This window comes from Lolium rigidum, chromosome 7 (assembly GCF_022539505.1).
Source record: "Lolium rigidum isolate FL_2022 chromosome 7, APGP_CSIRO_Lrig_0.1, whole genome shotgun sequence".
NCBI classification, from domain to species: Eukaryota; Viridiplantae; Streptophyta; class Magnoliopsida; order Poales; family Poaceae; genus Lolium; species Lolium rigidum.
The window spans coordinates 329,575,655-329,590,544 of NC_061514.1; the positions used below are offsets into that span (position 1 = coordinate 329,575,655).

At 44.6% G+C, this 14,890-nt stretch overlaps 1 long non-coding RNA gene across 7 annotated transcripts; it reads left to right on the forward strand.

Moving 5' to 3' along the window:
- Positions 1-93: 93 nt before the first annotated feature.
- On the forward strand, positions 94-8,080 carry LOC124673798. 7 transcript variants are annotated; one of them, XR_006992826.1, is made up of 9 exons: positions 94-268; positions 372-483; positions 759-893; positions 4,020-4,133; positions 4,580-4,671; positions 4,754-4,919; positions 5,163-5,205; positions 6,674-6,758; positions 7,039-8,080. It is a non-coding gene; the product is annotated as an uncharacterized LOC124673798 (long non-coding RNA). The 7 variants fall into 7 exon arrangements; XR_006992822.1 differs by having other exon boundaries at positions 4,754-5,205; XR_006992824.1 differs by lacking the exon at positions 5,163-5,205 and having other exon boundaries at positions 4,754-4,933.
- The last annotated feature ends 6,810 nt before the right edge of the window (positions 8,081-14,890 follow it).

Consider the following 14,890-nt stretch of genomic DNA (forward strand, 5'->3'; position numbering starts at 1 on the left):
CTCCAAGCTAATATTGTGTGTTCTCATGCACACACTAGACATATTTTCTGGGCAGAGATTAATTAGTTCATCACGTTTTTGGGGTTGCTAGCAAGACAGTGACTCAGCAGGCGATGGAACCATGAAAGCATGCGTTCTTGATCGCAAGATCATGAAACTAGGTCTTCTGAGTGTAACGAATGGGAAAATCCAGTATCTATCAAGGAGGACATAGATAAGAATGGTGCAATATGTCGCAAACCTGTGAATTGTAGGAGGGATATTAAAGGTGAGAAAGTGTGATGCTATATATGTGGATTGATCCAAAATAAGTTGGCATTCTTATTGAAGATCAGGAATATGGCATAAAACACTTTGCTCTTCTGTTTCAGCTATTGCGGCTATATGTACTGGAAACAACAATGACTTTGTTCGGACCAGGTTCATGGTGGTTAAAAAAATTGGTACCAATGGTATTCTCTCGATTGAAGGAAAGCAATGTAGGTAAGCAGCCTAACTAGCACTGCTCTCTTTCCAATTCCATTTTGTGGTTGAGTAAGTGTTACGGGATGATGACCTGAGGTGGTAACTCGTTTGACCCATTTATGCAAATTGATAGAGGATATCTTTCTCAGTTTGTAACACTCCTTTAGAAGTCCATTGTTGTGTTTGAAAATACCCGAATTCCTGTCATTGATTAGAATATCTCCTCAGTTAAAGAAATCCAAGCTCTGTTGGAGAAAACCAGCAGTTGAGATTGCCATTTCTCACAATTGCAGGCGACATATCTGGTGTAAGGTGCAAGGCTCTTCTTCAAGACAAGCTCTAAGGGATCATGGATATAGTTGCTACTAAATGTCTTTGTTTTGGTGTAAGGTGCAAGGCTCTTCTTCAAGACATTGCAATTGTCACTGGTGAGACTACTTTCTGCTAGGTTAATTGTACTTTGTAAATTAAAAGCTCTCTTTTCTCAGTCAGTCAAATGCTTTATCTTACCCGTGCTACAATATTTTCCCCTTGTGTTGTATATTACCTTATGTTAAAATATGACACATCATAGTATTACTGTTCTCATGTGGTTACCGTATAATCATTGACAATTAAACTCGAATAGTTCTTCCTTTGCTATGTAAGATACCGTGTCTAGAACACCACTCATTTCTAGGTTGACAGATAGAAGGGTTTGTTTTACACGCCTTTGAAGAGGTTATAGCATTGTCCTATCTTTTCAATGAAATGAAACACAAATGCTTTTTTGCGTTTTCTCGTTTTAAATTATGTTTGAAAAATACATCATGTAGTTCTTTTATCATGATCCATTCTAGTGTTCTATTGTACTGGTGATGTGAAACTAACTAAGACAATATATAGTTCAGATAGTCCCTGGCCCCGACGGCTTCACCGCCGAGTTTCTGCGGGCATGTTGGGGCACGGTGAAGGAGGACTTCGTCGAGGCTTTCGCGCAGCTCCACGCACTCCGTGGCCGTAGCTTTCACAGGCTAAACCAAGCGCTGCTCACCCTGCTCCCCAAGAAGCCCGATGCCACCACCCTTGGCGACTACAGGCCCATCAGTTTGATCCACCTCGTGGCCAAGATCTTCGCCAAGATGCTGTCCCTGCGCCTCGCCCCGAAGTTGGACGACCTGGTGAGCAAGAACCAAAATGCCTTCATCCCGGGGCGCAGCTTGCACGACAACTTCGTTCTTGCTCGACAATCTGCGCGGCTGCTCCACCAGCTCAAGGAGCCTAGGGTTCTGCTGAAGCTTGACCTCGCACGCGCCTTCGACTCCATCTCATGGCCTTTCCTCTTCGAGGTGTTGCGTCGCTACGGGTTCAGCGACAGGTTCCTTGATTGGCTTGCCATCCTGCTCAGTTCCGCTAGCACCCGTGTGCTGATCAACGGGGAGCCCGGCCCACCTATATGGCATCGACGCGGATTGCGCCAGGGCGACCCTCTGTCCCCGCAGCTCTTCGTGCTCGCTGTCGACGTGCTCGGCCGCCTGATCAGCCACGCTGCGACTCTCGGCATCCTCCAGCAGCTGCACCCTCGTCGCCATGTCCCCGTCATGTCCCTCTACGCGGACGACGTGGTACTCTTCTGCCACCCATCCCGCAGTGACACCACCGCCATCCGTGAGCTGCTACGCCTCTTCGGACAGGCGTCTGGCCTCCACGTCAACTACGGCAAGAGCTCGGCGGCCCTCATCAACTGCGCCAACAACGACATAGCCACAGTTACCACGGGCCTTGGATGCCCCGTTGTGGAGTTGCCCATCACCTACCTGGGCATCCCCCTCACCATCAGGCGACCCACGAGAGCTCAGATGCAGCCCGTGATCGACCGTGTTGCGACCAAGCTTCCCACCTGGAAGGCGCACCTGATGGACAAGGCTGGGCGGCTGAAGCTGATAAGGTCTGTGCTCAGTGCGATCCCCATCCACCAGCTCCTCGTCTATGCCCCGGACAAGAAGACGTTGCACCTCATCGACAAGATACAGCGAGGTTTTCTCTGGGCCGGGCGCAAGGAGGCCCATGGTGGAAACTGCCACGTCAACTGGGGCCAGGTTTGTCGCCCAATCGACCGTGGCGGCCTCGGCGTCCTAAACCTTGACAAGGCTGGCATCGCTCTTCGCCTACGCTGGCTCTGGTTCAGTCGAACAGATCCCAGCAGAGCCTGGCAGGGCCTTGACCTGCAGTTCTCGGCCGTTGAACGCGCGCTGTTCTTCGCCTCGACGACCATGGTCCTCGGCGACGGGCGCACGGCGCTATTCTGGGAGGACCGCTGGCTGAGCGGGCGTTCCATCAGTGAGATCGCTCCCCACCTGTACGCATGCATCCCCAAGCGCAGACGCCGCATCAGGACGGTCGCGGATGGCATGCGGGATCACTCCTGGGCGCGCGACATTCACGGCTCGATTGGGATCCCAGAGGTTGGCGAATACCTCCTACTCTGGCGACAGCTTGAGCCCGTGGAGTTGTCCAACCAGGCCGATACCCTCACTTGGAAGTGGAGCGACACCGGAACCTACTCCGCCAAATCCTGTTACAACGCCATGTTCCAAGGATCAACCGTCTGCGGCGCTTGGAAGCTCACCTGGCGCACCTGGGCCCCCCAGCGCGTCAAGTTCTTCCATTGGTTAGCTAACCTGGATCGGTGCTGGACGGCCGCACGTCTACAACGCCGGGGGCTCCAACACCACCCGCGCTGCCTCCTTTGTGACCAGGAGATGGAGTCCATGCAGCACCTCCTGACCGGGTGTTGCTTCTCCCAGCAGGTTTGGTTGGAGGTCTTGGCCTGGCTGCGCGCCACATGCAACCCCCCTGAACGTGGTGACTCGCTCCAGACTTGGTGGCACAGGGCACGTCGGGCCTCCCCTTCTCTCAGCCATAAGGGCCTGGCCTCCATTACCCTGCTTATCCCTTGGATGCTATGGAAGCACCGCAACGACTGCGTGTTCAATGGAGCTCAACCCTCCATCAACACCGTCGTCAACAACATCAAGGAGGAGGCCGCCCTTTGGGCAAGGGCCGGAGCACAGGGGCTACGCCTGATCCTTCCCCAGACCTGGGATGTGCACTAGTTTTTTTCTTTCTTTCTTTTTGTTCCTTCCGTGTTGTATCGCCTCTTTGGGGGCATGTAACCGCAAACCCTCTACCTATCCAATGAAATGAAACGCAAAGGCTTTTTGCGTTTTCTCGAAAAAAAAGATAGTAACCAAAAAAAGTTCCAGAAAGTAACTAAATTAATTTTTACTAAGCATGAAGCACACATTTATAAAGTTTGCATTAGAAAAATTATGTTACTTTAATTCTTGATATCTTGATGCTTGTTCCGAATTTTGGATGCCACCTCCAATTATCAAAGAGATTTATCAAGGCCATTGTATACTGAATCCATTTCATTCTTATTGAAGATTTGAGATTTCTATGAATCTGACATATCTCAGTTAAATTGTTGCTGATGGCTATTTTATTCCAATTGAGAATCACCAGGCTGTTTACTATTTTTTTGTTCTAACACATACTTGTCGGATCTGTAGGCTGAGTGGGGGTAGTGCATGTCATACATGAACTCGTCCTCAAGGACCAACGAGGCAACATTGAAGCCGCCGCCGTTCAGTACCTTCATAGCTTGTCAACACTGGCATCCAAAGGTACCTCTTTTTTTTCTGTAATATAGATGGTGATGTTAGTTTCAGTGCTGTAGTGCCGTGCAGTGAATACTGTGTGCTGGAACCTTGTTTTGGTATTGGTGTGTCTAGCTTTGTTTCATATTCAATGCTTGTATGATACGAGTTTAAAACATGATGGCATGATCCAATTTTGCATTTTATTGTTTATCTATTGAATAGCTACGTTAGTTGACTATGCCATGAAAATTTGGATACCATTAGGCAACGGTAGTAAAAAATCCCAATGTTTCTTGTTCATCCCATTTTCTGTAGTCTATGTTGAATTTTTACTGTGCCATCAAGATTTGATTCAGAAAAGTACTATGATCCAGACGTGGTTCTTCTTGTCCGAATCGTGGGTAGTTACTTTTCCTCGTATTGTCTTCTTACAAACTAAACATATGGTTGTTTATGTTGTTTTTGTGCAGACCAATGGTCCTAGGCGTATCGGTCTGACATGATCTTGTGTGGCTTCGGACGTGCTACAGCTGGGATGGCCTCCCGAGGCTCGCGTGTGATGGTAGGCTCGACTGGCCCTAGGCTTCGAATACCTCTTCGGTCTCGCGGTGACATCGACTAAGCACCACATATTCCTGATGCAGTTGGCTGACGCTACTCGGCGAAGTGCTTCCGCAAGGTGCAGTGCCCCACCATCGAGCAGCTCGCCAACTTCCTCATGATGCCTGGCTGCAACAACGGGAAAACGACCATGGAGATCATCGACTACACCCACAGATCATCGTTGATGCCATCATTGGTAGCTGCGCTGTGAGCCTCTCTCAGTTCCGTTCTTTTCTCTGCAATCCTACTTGCCTGGTGATGCTTGTTTCCGCGCACTTGTAGATTAGTATTATTAGATCATGTCAGTTGTATTAGTGGATATCTTCAGGATAATGTGTTGCTGTTAAGTTTATTGTACTATTTGCTGCTATGACATGATCTTGGACGGTGTTGTAGTAGAACAACATCGGTTTAATTTGTGGCAGTATACTTATTGGCTTTGTTTGATAGGTCTGATTGGAATGGTAGCTACACGTCATGGGGGCCCATTCTTGTATGTATTGGTGCTATGAGTCTATTACTTTCTTTCTTGGCATGTTTCAAATTAAATATTGCTACGATGATCTGGATTAGGGGCAACAAGTTTACTACTTTATTTCTTGCCTATTGATGTGTATTAGGGATTAGCAATTTATTATATCTTTCTAGGTCTTTTTGCAATGGATGTATATGGATGTCGTGTTTAGCTCTTGTACAGACCCACATGCATGTGAGTATCAATAGGAAATCGATATATCTCATGAAATATCATCTGTTGAATTGTTAAGAGCACTGATGTGAGATAATTATAGGGAATAATTAACTTCACAATATTTTTCTCCACTTGTTTTCACTGGTATTGTACATACTTAGCTTCTATTTGAAGTTGCGAGTCAATAGTTAGTGGAGCTTTGAATATGATAGTGTTCGAAGAGTGATTTATTTGTAATATCTTTTAGCCACGGCATGTTCTAGTTGTTTTGTTATTATGTTCAAACTTTTCATGGTGTGTTGGTTATCACCCTGTTGCAGCGGGCCACATGATGATGGTCACCATTATTGAGTCTACTTGTGTTGTGAGGAGATAAAATGTGGTCCTAGCCCCCCCCCCTGGAAGGTGAACCAAAGCCATATATTTTCCGACCAAGGGTTCTGGGGAGATAAACACTGCTTCGTGTCTTGTCTTTTTGTCAAGTATGAACGAAAATGTGTACTCGACAATACAATTTGTTTTCTCTCTAAGTGCTATTGGCTAAATGTATTGCAATCTTCCCAGTGATTTCTTCATGGTTATTTTGGGCAACACTTTGATTTGTTAACTAGTTTCATTTTATGATGCCAACTTTCTGGCTTTCTGGTAGTAATTGCATTAAGTGATTAGACGTGTCAAGCAGATAGATCTTACGGCAATTGCTTTTCCAATGAAGTAGTAGTAGTTTTCAGTTTCAGCAACAGCAAAAAAGGTTACATGTGTCAGGATATCTTGGAGATTACGATTGCAAGAGCAAAGAATAATATCTCCTTGCTTTTCTTTTCAGAAATTAGAATTTTTAGGTTGGGACTGTTAGCATAAAAGTTGAAGATGCATGAAAACTTGGTGTAAAACAACATCCACATACGGTAGCTTGTTCCAGTTCTAGAAAATGCTTTTTAAACATGAATAGCTCTGTTATATAGCTAGACGATGTCACTAAGCTTGTTGCTAGTAGTGCAATCTAGCTGTAGCTTAAGTTAACATTTAACTACTGCTTTTATGGTTGAGTCTAGATGTTAACCAGATGTATTCCCTGTTGGTTCCTTACTTACTTGTGCTATCCCTACCCAATTTGTCTTCATTGGAGATTTGAGATTAATTTCTTTGAAATATTATATGAATCTGGTGAATCCATTTCTGCCAATGACCAGTTTATTCCAATTGAGAATTGTAGCAGGTTGTTCACTATTTTATTATTCTCATACTACTTGCTGGATCTGTATACTAGGTGAGGCGAGTCCATGTCGCCCGAAGCCCACCGTAGCAACCTCGACTCCGTTATTCAGGATCTCCTCGGCATCGGAAACCCAAAGGTAGCTCGTTTTTCTGTAACATATATGGTGATGAACGTTATAAATGATGTAGTGCCATGCCTCGGGGACTGTGAGCTATGGTGGAACCTTGTTTTGGTGTTGTTGTCCAGCTCAGATGTCTAATAGCTTTGTTTCATACTATGCTTGTATGATGAGAGTTAAAAACATTCCTACATGATGGTATACCGCATTTAAGTATCCAATGTGCATAACTGTGTGAGTTGTTTATAATTTTACAATAATTTTTGATTGTTTTCCCTTTTGGTACATGAGATGTCAGGGGCCGGGAATGATGGGGACTGCACCTGCTCGCTCCGGTGGTGTTGCTGTTGTGTTGGTTGTGGCCTCCTGCGCCTCGCGCATGGTTGTAGGACAGGCGGCGGCGCCGAGTGAGGATGGGCTGGAGATAACCTGGCTGGTCTGACGCGTCACCGGGAACTCGTTTGTGGTGTTGCGAGAGAGCAACTTGATGTGGAGTGCAAACTGCATGCTATATATTCAAGTTGAGAACCTGGTGGTGGAGCAGCAACGGCACCTACATTGCGAGATCATGCAACAAGGCCACATTCCAGAGTTCTACCTATTGCGGTGCTTGGTGCTTGATCCGGAAAATCTGAGCTGCACAGTGTGTCAAGTTTTTCCACTGGCTAGCGAACATTGGCCGCTGCTGGAGTGCCGCCTGCCTACAGCGTCGGGGACTCCAACACCACCCTAGCTGACTCCTCCGCGACCACGAGATGGAAACAATCCAACACATGATGATGGGTTGCTGCTTCTGCTGCCAGGCCTAGTTTGAGTTCTTTCCTGGCTGCGGGAACTTGCAAACCGCCAAAGCAGGACGATACACTCCAGGACTGATGGTGCCAGGCCAAACAAGCGACACCAAAGCATCTGCACAAAGGCCTCGTCTGCATCGCTCGGCTGACACCTTGGCTAATCTGGAAGCACCGCAATGAATGTGTTTCTAAAGGAGCCCGTGACCAACATCAAGGAGGAAGTTGCCCTTTGGGCAAGATCCTCTGTGTAATGCTGTCGTAGACCTGGGATACACACTTAGTTGCATTTTGCGTTTTACGAGGCGTGTAACAACCAACTCTATCTCTCTTGTCAACGAAATGAAACACAAAGGTTTTTTGTGTTTTCTTGAAAAAATGAACCTGGTCGTGGACCTGCATGCATACTGTTGTATTGCCTAGATGCCACCAGGTGTTGAATTGTTGGTGCCTATCTGCTGTTGGTCTTGCAAACGAACATGCATGTTGGATGCTGGCATTTGGTTAGCTGTTGATTTGAACAAGTTCAGTGAATTTGTTGTGCAATATTGGTGCAGAAATTTGAACCTAGACATATATATTTTGTGGACATATTTCTTGCTTGATGGCTAATTGTACCTGGCATCTTGGTATCACATTGTTACAGTTCTTATTAAATTGCTTCGTTTGGATCTGGACTCTAGATGTCCTCGTACTACAAACCTGACAGCATCAGGGAATCCATATAGTTAAAAATTAAACATTTTGGTTTATTGATGAATCACAACGTATAGGAGGATCCGTTTCAAAGTAAAAAAAAACATACATATAGCTTGGTCTTCTCCATAGGAAGGATCCACCATTCCTCCAGCCAGGGTAGCCTCTCGGGCTTGCTGGCGGTGGACGCCTTGTAGCACACATGTTGTTGGCTAAAAAAATCATTCTAGGAAATTTTGGCCAGGCCTCTAGAAATTGCTTAATGTTCTTCTCCTCAAATTGTGTAGAAAGAAACAACCTATTGAGCTGCCAGTGTCAGTAACCACACCAAGAAAATTGGTTGAGCCGTCTACTGTCTACTGGGTGCATCTTATCCAGTTTCCTAGTCATTTTTTTTGAAATACATAACGTTTCTAGATGGAAGAGATTAGTTATTAGGGGTCATATATGGAAGCATTAGTTACTCCTCCTAACAAAAGTGCATGTCAGTGATCCGCGTCAATGCGCATCTAGACCATTCATTCTTATCAGATATCTTCCTCCTAGCAAGTAGATCAAAGAGAGAAACAAAAGTTTCCTATTTCACTCCAAACTACACCTACATGAGTCCACCAACAAGTATAGAAATTTCAAATTTGAAGATGAAGTTTTTGTACGGAAATTCAGACTACTTGAAATGTGATGCTGTTATACGGATATTTTTTGTCCATGCACCTTGTTTGAATGACACTAGCTCGTTCAAAACACTACTGAAAAGGCAATGTCAATCATAAAACTAGCTCCAACCGTATAGAGCAAATGATTATTGTCCATAACCACAGATGGAGACTATTAATTTTCCCCGTCTCGGCTGAAACTTTTAAGGATAAACTTATTCAGTAATGAAGATCTGAGCTTGATATGGATAGTTTTGAGGTTGTATGCAGTCAATGACTGGGTAGGTGTATGCATGCAGAGCCTAATTAAGTGAAGTTGAATGATCTCCGGCCAGCTCAGGTTTGACGCAGAATACAAGAAAAAACCAGACGCCCGCATGTGTTTGATTGACTACTAGGATTCCATCCCATAATAATTAAGCACACCATTGATCACCTCACAGCTCCAATTAGCCAAGTCAGTGATCCGTGGGCTATTCATCACATCCGTCAGTGGAAACTGCCACGAGAGGAGGAGAACCGATGGATTGAATCCTTCTTGCTTCCCTCAAAACTCGAATTTATTTTCCCTCCAAGTTCAATCTACAAATAAGAGGCCATGGCAAATCCGCGGGCGGCAACGCGTGCGTGACTTGTGACTTTGGACTTTGGCGAGGAGAGGAGAGGAGAGGGCATGCCTTTCTGGATCACTACGGAGCCAAGCACCGTCATCGGTTTCACTGGCCCGCGAGCGCGCGGAGGAGCAAGGAAACTGAGGTGCGACGCTCTCCGGATTGAGCTTTTTTTCTTTTTCTTTTCTGATTGATGAATCCTGTACAAACTTGATGTCATGGCTTCCCCGCGTAGAAAAAGACGACGTTGGTAGATCGGCGGAAGTAGAAGGGGTTGTGCCTTGGTGATGGAGGGGGCAAGGCGTGGTTCTTGGCGCGATTGCGGTCTTCTCCCGATCTATCCGGCCGGTCCAAATCAGTCGCATCCGAGCATCATTTCTGATCACTGGCTATGAACTGTGAATTACCCACTAATTCATTGATTCTTCAGACCATGGCAGCGATTCTTGTTTGCTTCTCCGTGATAGCTGCGGTGGCTTTCGCCGGCTCGTCGGGTGCAATAGGAATTGTTCGTAGTTGGAATTCGTTTTCTATGCAATAGGAATGCTCAAGGAATTCGTTTTCTATGCATTGTTACTTACTTTGCTCTCATAAACAAAAGAAAGTTAAGTACAAATTCTGAATTTCCTGTGTATAAAGATGCGCTCCAGTTTTCCAGCACTGTTTGTAGTGTACCTCATTTTGACAGACTGAAAATGAAGAATGTTTACTAGATTTGTCTTCATTGTTTGAATTGCCACCATGGTTATGGTTGTTGTGTTTTGCCAAATGATTGTAATTTACTACTATTTTTATATTCAAGGATTTGGATTCTATTTAATTGAGAACATTCATTTTTTATGAACAAATGTGTTTCATTTATGCAGCCAGATTCACTTTTGGAGGCAGTTGATCCACTGATCAGAACATGGGTGTTGAGAACAGTTTGTTTGGATGCTCCATTACAGGAATGGTGCGCTACGCCAACGGCCCCGAGCCATCGGCATAACCTTAAAAGGCCGTCCGCGTAGTCTACGCTGAGGGCCACCATCGGGGTAGCTCCTCGGGCAAGATTCGTCTCGGCTTGCTTAATTTACTTAGTACTCCTTTGTGTATGTGAATTGACAACCTCGCTGTTACGTTGGGGCAAAGTTCTGTGATTGTGTTGTGCAGGTTCCACGTTGGCGCCGGAATCCCTGGTGTTGCGCCGCACTACACTCCTCCGCCATCAACCTTCAACGTGCTTCTTGGCTCCTACTGGTTCGATAACCTTGGTTTCTTACTGAGGGAAAACTTGCTGCTGTGCGCATCATACCTTCCTCTTGGGGTTCCCAACGGACGTGTTAACTACGCGCAATCAGCCTACGCCGGAGGAGAGGGCGGCGGAGCAGAGGGCTATCGTCGAGTCGTTCGAGACGCTCAAGGACGACGCCGCGAGCCCGAGGCTGGAGCAGTGCCTGCAAGAGGACGCGGCGGCGCACCGAGCCATAGCAGCGGCACGGGAGGCGGCGGAGAAGCAGGCGATGGAGCAACGCAACGACGGTGCCGGCCCGTCCGGAAGAAAGTAGTCTAGTCTTCTAGATCTACATTGTATAGTTTTTATGCATTAAAATGTATTAATTTCTATATTTTTAAATGCGTTGCAAATCTAAAAATGGGTTAAAGAGGAGTCCATTATCTCATATGAGAATAATAATTGTTGCCACATGCTTATGCATTAAAGAGGAGTCCATTATCTGTTGTTCATGTTGTCCCGGTATGGATGTCTAAGTTGAGAATAATCAAAAGAGAGAAATCCAAAATGCGAGCTTTCTCCTTAGACCTTTGTACAGGCGGCATGGAGGTACCCCATTGTGACACTTGGTTAAAACATGTGTATTGCGACGATCCGGTAGTCCAAGCTAATTAGGACAAGGTGCGGGCACTATTAGTATACTATGCATGAGGCTTGCAACTTGTAAGATATAATTTACATAACTCATATGCTTTATTACTACCGTTGACAAAATTGTTTCATGTTTTCAAAATAAAAGCTCTAGCACAAATATAACAATCGATGCTTTCCTCTTTGAAGGACCATTCTTTTTTACTTTTATGTTGAGTCAATTGCCCGACTGTAATTTGTTCACCCAACATGCTTTTATCTTATGGGAGAGACACCTCTAGTGAACTGTGGACCCCGGTCCTATTCTTTACATCGCACAGACAGGGGCAAATGTAAAGCCTCATGAGTAGCTGCCAAACTGATAAATTCCTTAACACAAATTAATTTGTCCTTGGCATAGGAATAAAGACGAGGGTACATTGTAGACAACAAATTGTGATGCCAAATATTATCCCAGAATACAACAAATGATACATGTAGTAATTGCTATAAATGTCTTGGGTAATGTGATACTTGGCAATTGTTGTGCTCATGTTTAAGCTCTTGCATCATATGCTTTGCACCCATTAATGAAGAAATACATAGAGCATGCTAAAATTTGGTTTGCATATTTGGTTTCTCTAAGGTCTAGATAATTTCTAGTATTGAGTTTGAACAACAAGGAAGACGGTGTAGAGTCTTATAATGTTTTCAATATGTCTTTTATGTAAGTTTTGCTGCACCGGTTCATCCTTGTGTTTGTTTCAAATAAGCCTTGCTAGCCTAAACCTTGTATCGAGAGGGAATACTTCTCATGCATCCAAAATACTTGAGCCAACCATTATGCCATTTGTGTCCACCATACCTACCTATACTACATGGTATTTTCCCGCCATTCCAAAGTAAATTGCTTGAGTGCTACCTTTAAAATTCCATCATTCACCTTTGCAATATATAGCTCATGTGACAAATAGCTTAAAAACTATTGTGGTATTGAATATGTAATTATGCACTTTATCTCTTAATAAGTTGCTTGTTGTGCGATAACCATGTTTACTGGGGAACGCCATCAACTCTTTGTTGAATTTCATGTGAGTTGCTATGCATGTTCGTCTTGTCTGAAGTAAGGGCGATCTACACTGAGTTGAATGGTTTGAGCATGCATATTGTGAGAGAAGAACATTGGGCCGCTAACTAAAGCCATGATTCATGGTGGAAGTTTCAGTTTTGGACAAACATCCTCAAATCTCTAATGAGAAAAGAATTAATTGTTGTCAAATGCTTAAAGCATTAAATGAGGAGTCCATTATCTGTTGTCTATGTTGTCCCGGTATGGATGTCTAAGTTGAGAATAATCAAAAGCGAGAAATCCAAATGCGAGCTTTCTCCTTAGACCTTTGTACAGGCGGCATAGAGGTACCCCTTTGTGAAACTTGGTTAAAGCATATGTATTGCGGTGATAATCCAGGTAGTCCAAGCTAATTAGGACAAGGTGCGAGCACTATTAGTACACTATGCATGAGGCTTGCAACTTATAAGATATAATTTACATGATGCATATGCTTTATTACTACCGTTGACAAAATTGTTTCATGTTTTCAAAATCAAAGCTCTAGCACAAATATAGCAATCGATGCTTTTCCTCTATGAGGACCATTCTTTTACTTTTAATGTTGAGTCAGTTCACCTATTTCTCTCCACCTCAAGAAGCAAACACTTGTGTGAACTGTGCATTGATTCCTACATACTTGCTTATTGCACTTATTATATTACTCTATGTTGACAATATCCATGAGATATACATGTTACAAGTTGAAAGCAACCGCTGAAACTTAATCTTCTTTTGTGTTGCTTCAATACCTTTACTTTGAATTATTGCTTTATGGGTTAACTCTTATGCAAGACTTATTGATGCTTGTCTTGAAGTGCTATTCATGAAAAGTCTTTGCTTTATGATTCACTTGTTTACTCATGTCATACACATTGTTTTGATCGCTGCATTCACTACATATGCTTTACAAATAGTATGATCAAGTTTATGATGGCATGTCACTCCAGAAATTATCTTTGTTATCGTTTTACCTGCTCGGGACGAGCGGAACTAAGCTTGGGGATGCTGATACGTCTCCAACGTATCGATAATTTCTTGTGTTCCATGCCACATTATTGATGTTATCTACATGTTTTATGCACACTTTATGTCATATTCGTGCATTTTACGGAACTAACCTATTAACAAGATGCCGAAGTGCCGATTGCTTGTTTTCTGCTGTTTTTGGTTTCAGAAATCCTAGTAAAGAAATATTCTCGGAATTGGACGAAATAAAAGCCCAGAGGCCTATTTTCTCACGAAGCTTCCAGAAGACCGAAGACGAGACGGAGAGGGGCCACGGGGTGGCCAAACCCTAGGGCGGCGCGACCCCACCCCTGGCCGCGCCGGCCTATGGTCCGGGCCCCCGTGCCGCCTCTCGACTTGCCCTTCCGCCTACTTAAAGCCTCCGTGACGAAACCCCCGGTACCGAGAGCCACGATACGGAAAACATTACCGAGACGCCGTCGCCGCCGATCCCATCTCGGGGGATCCTGGAGATCGCCTCCGGCACCCTGCCGGAGAGGGGAATCATCTCCCGGAGGACTCTACACCGCCATGGTCGCCTCCGGAGTGATGAGTGAGTAGTCTACCCCTGGACTATGGGTCCATAGCAGTAGCTAGATGGTTGTCTTCTCCCCATTGTGCTATCATTGTCGGATCTTGTGAGCTGCCTATCATGATCAAGATCATCTATATGTAATTCTATATGTTGCGTTTGTTGGGATCCGATGAATAGAGAATACTTGTTATGTTGATTATCAAAGTTATGCTTATGTGTTGTTTATGATCTTGCATGCTCTCCGTTATTAGTAGATGCTCTGGCCAAGTAGATGCTTTTAACTCCAAGAGGGAGTAATTATGCTCGATAGTGGGTTCATGCCTGCATTGACACCGGGACGAGTGACGAGAAAGTTCTAAGGTTGTGTTGTCGTTGTTGCCACTAGGGATAAAACATTGATGCTATGTCTAAGGATGTAGTTGTTGATTACATTACGCACCATACTTAATGCAATTGTCCGTTGCTTTGCAACTTAATACTGGAGGGGTTCGGATGATAACCTGAAGGTGGACTTTTTAGGCATAGATGCAGTTGGATGGCGGTCTATGTACTTTGTCGTAATACCCAATTAAATCTCACTATACTCATCATGATATGTATGTGCATTGTCATGCTCTATTTATTTGTCAATTGCCCAATTGTAATTTGTTCACCCAACATGCTGTTCGTCTTATGGGAGAGACACCTCTAGTGAACTGTGGACCCCGGTCCATTCTTTAATACTGAAATACAAATCTGCTGCAATACTTGTTTTACTATTTTCTCTGCAAACAATCATCTTCCACACAATACGGTTAATCCTTTGTTACAGCAAGCCGGTGAGATTGACAACCTCACTGTTTCGTTGGGGCAAAGTACTTTGGTTGTGTTGTGCAGGTTCCACGTTGGCGCCGGAATCTCCG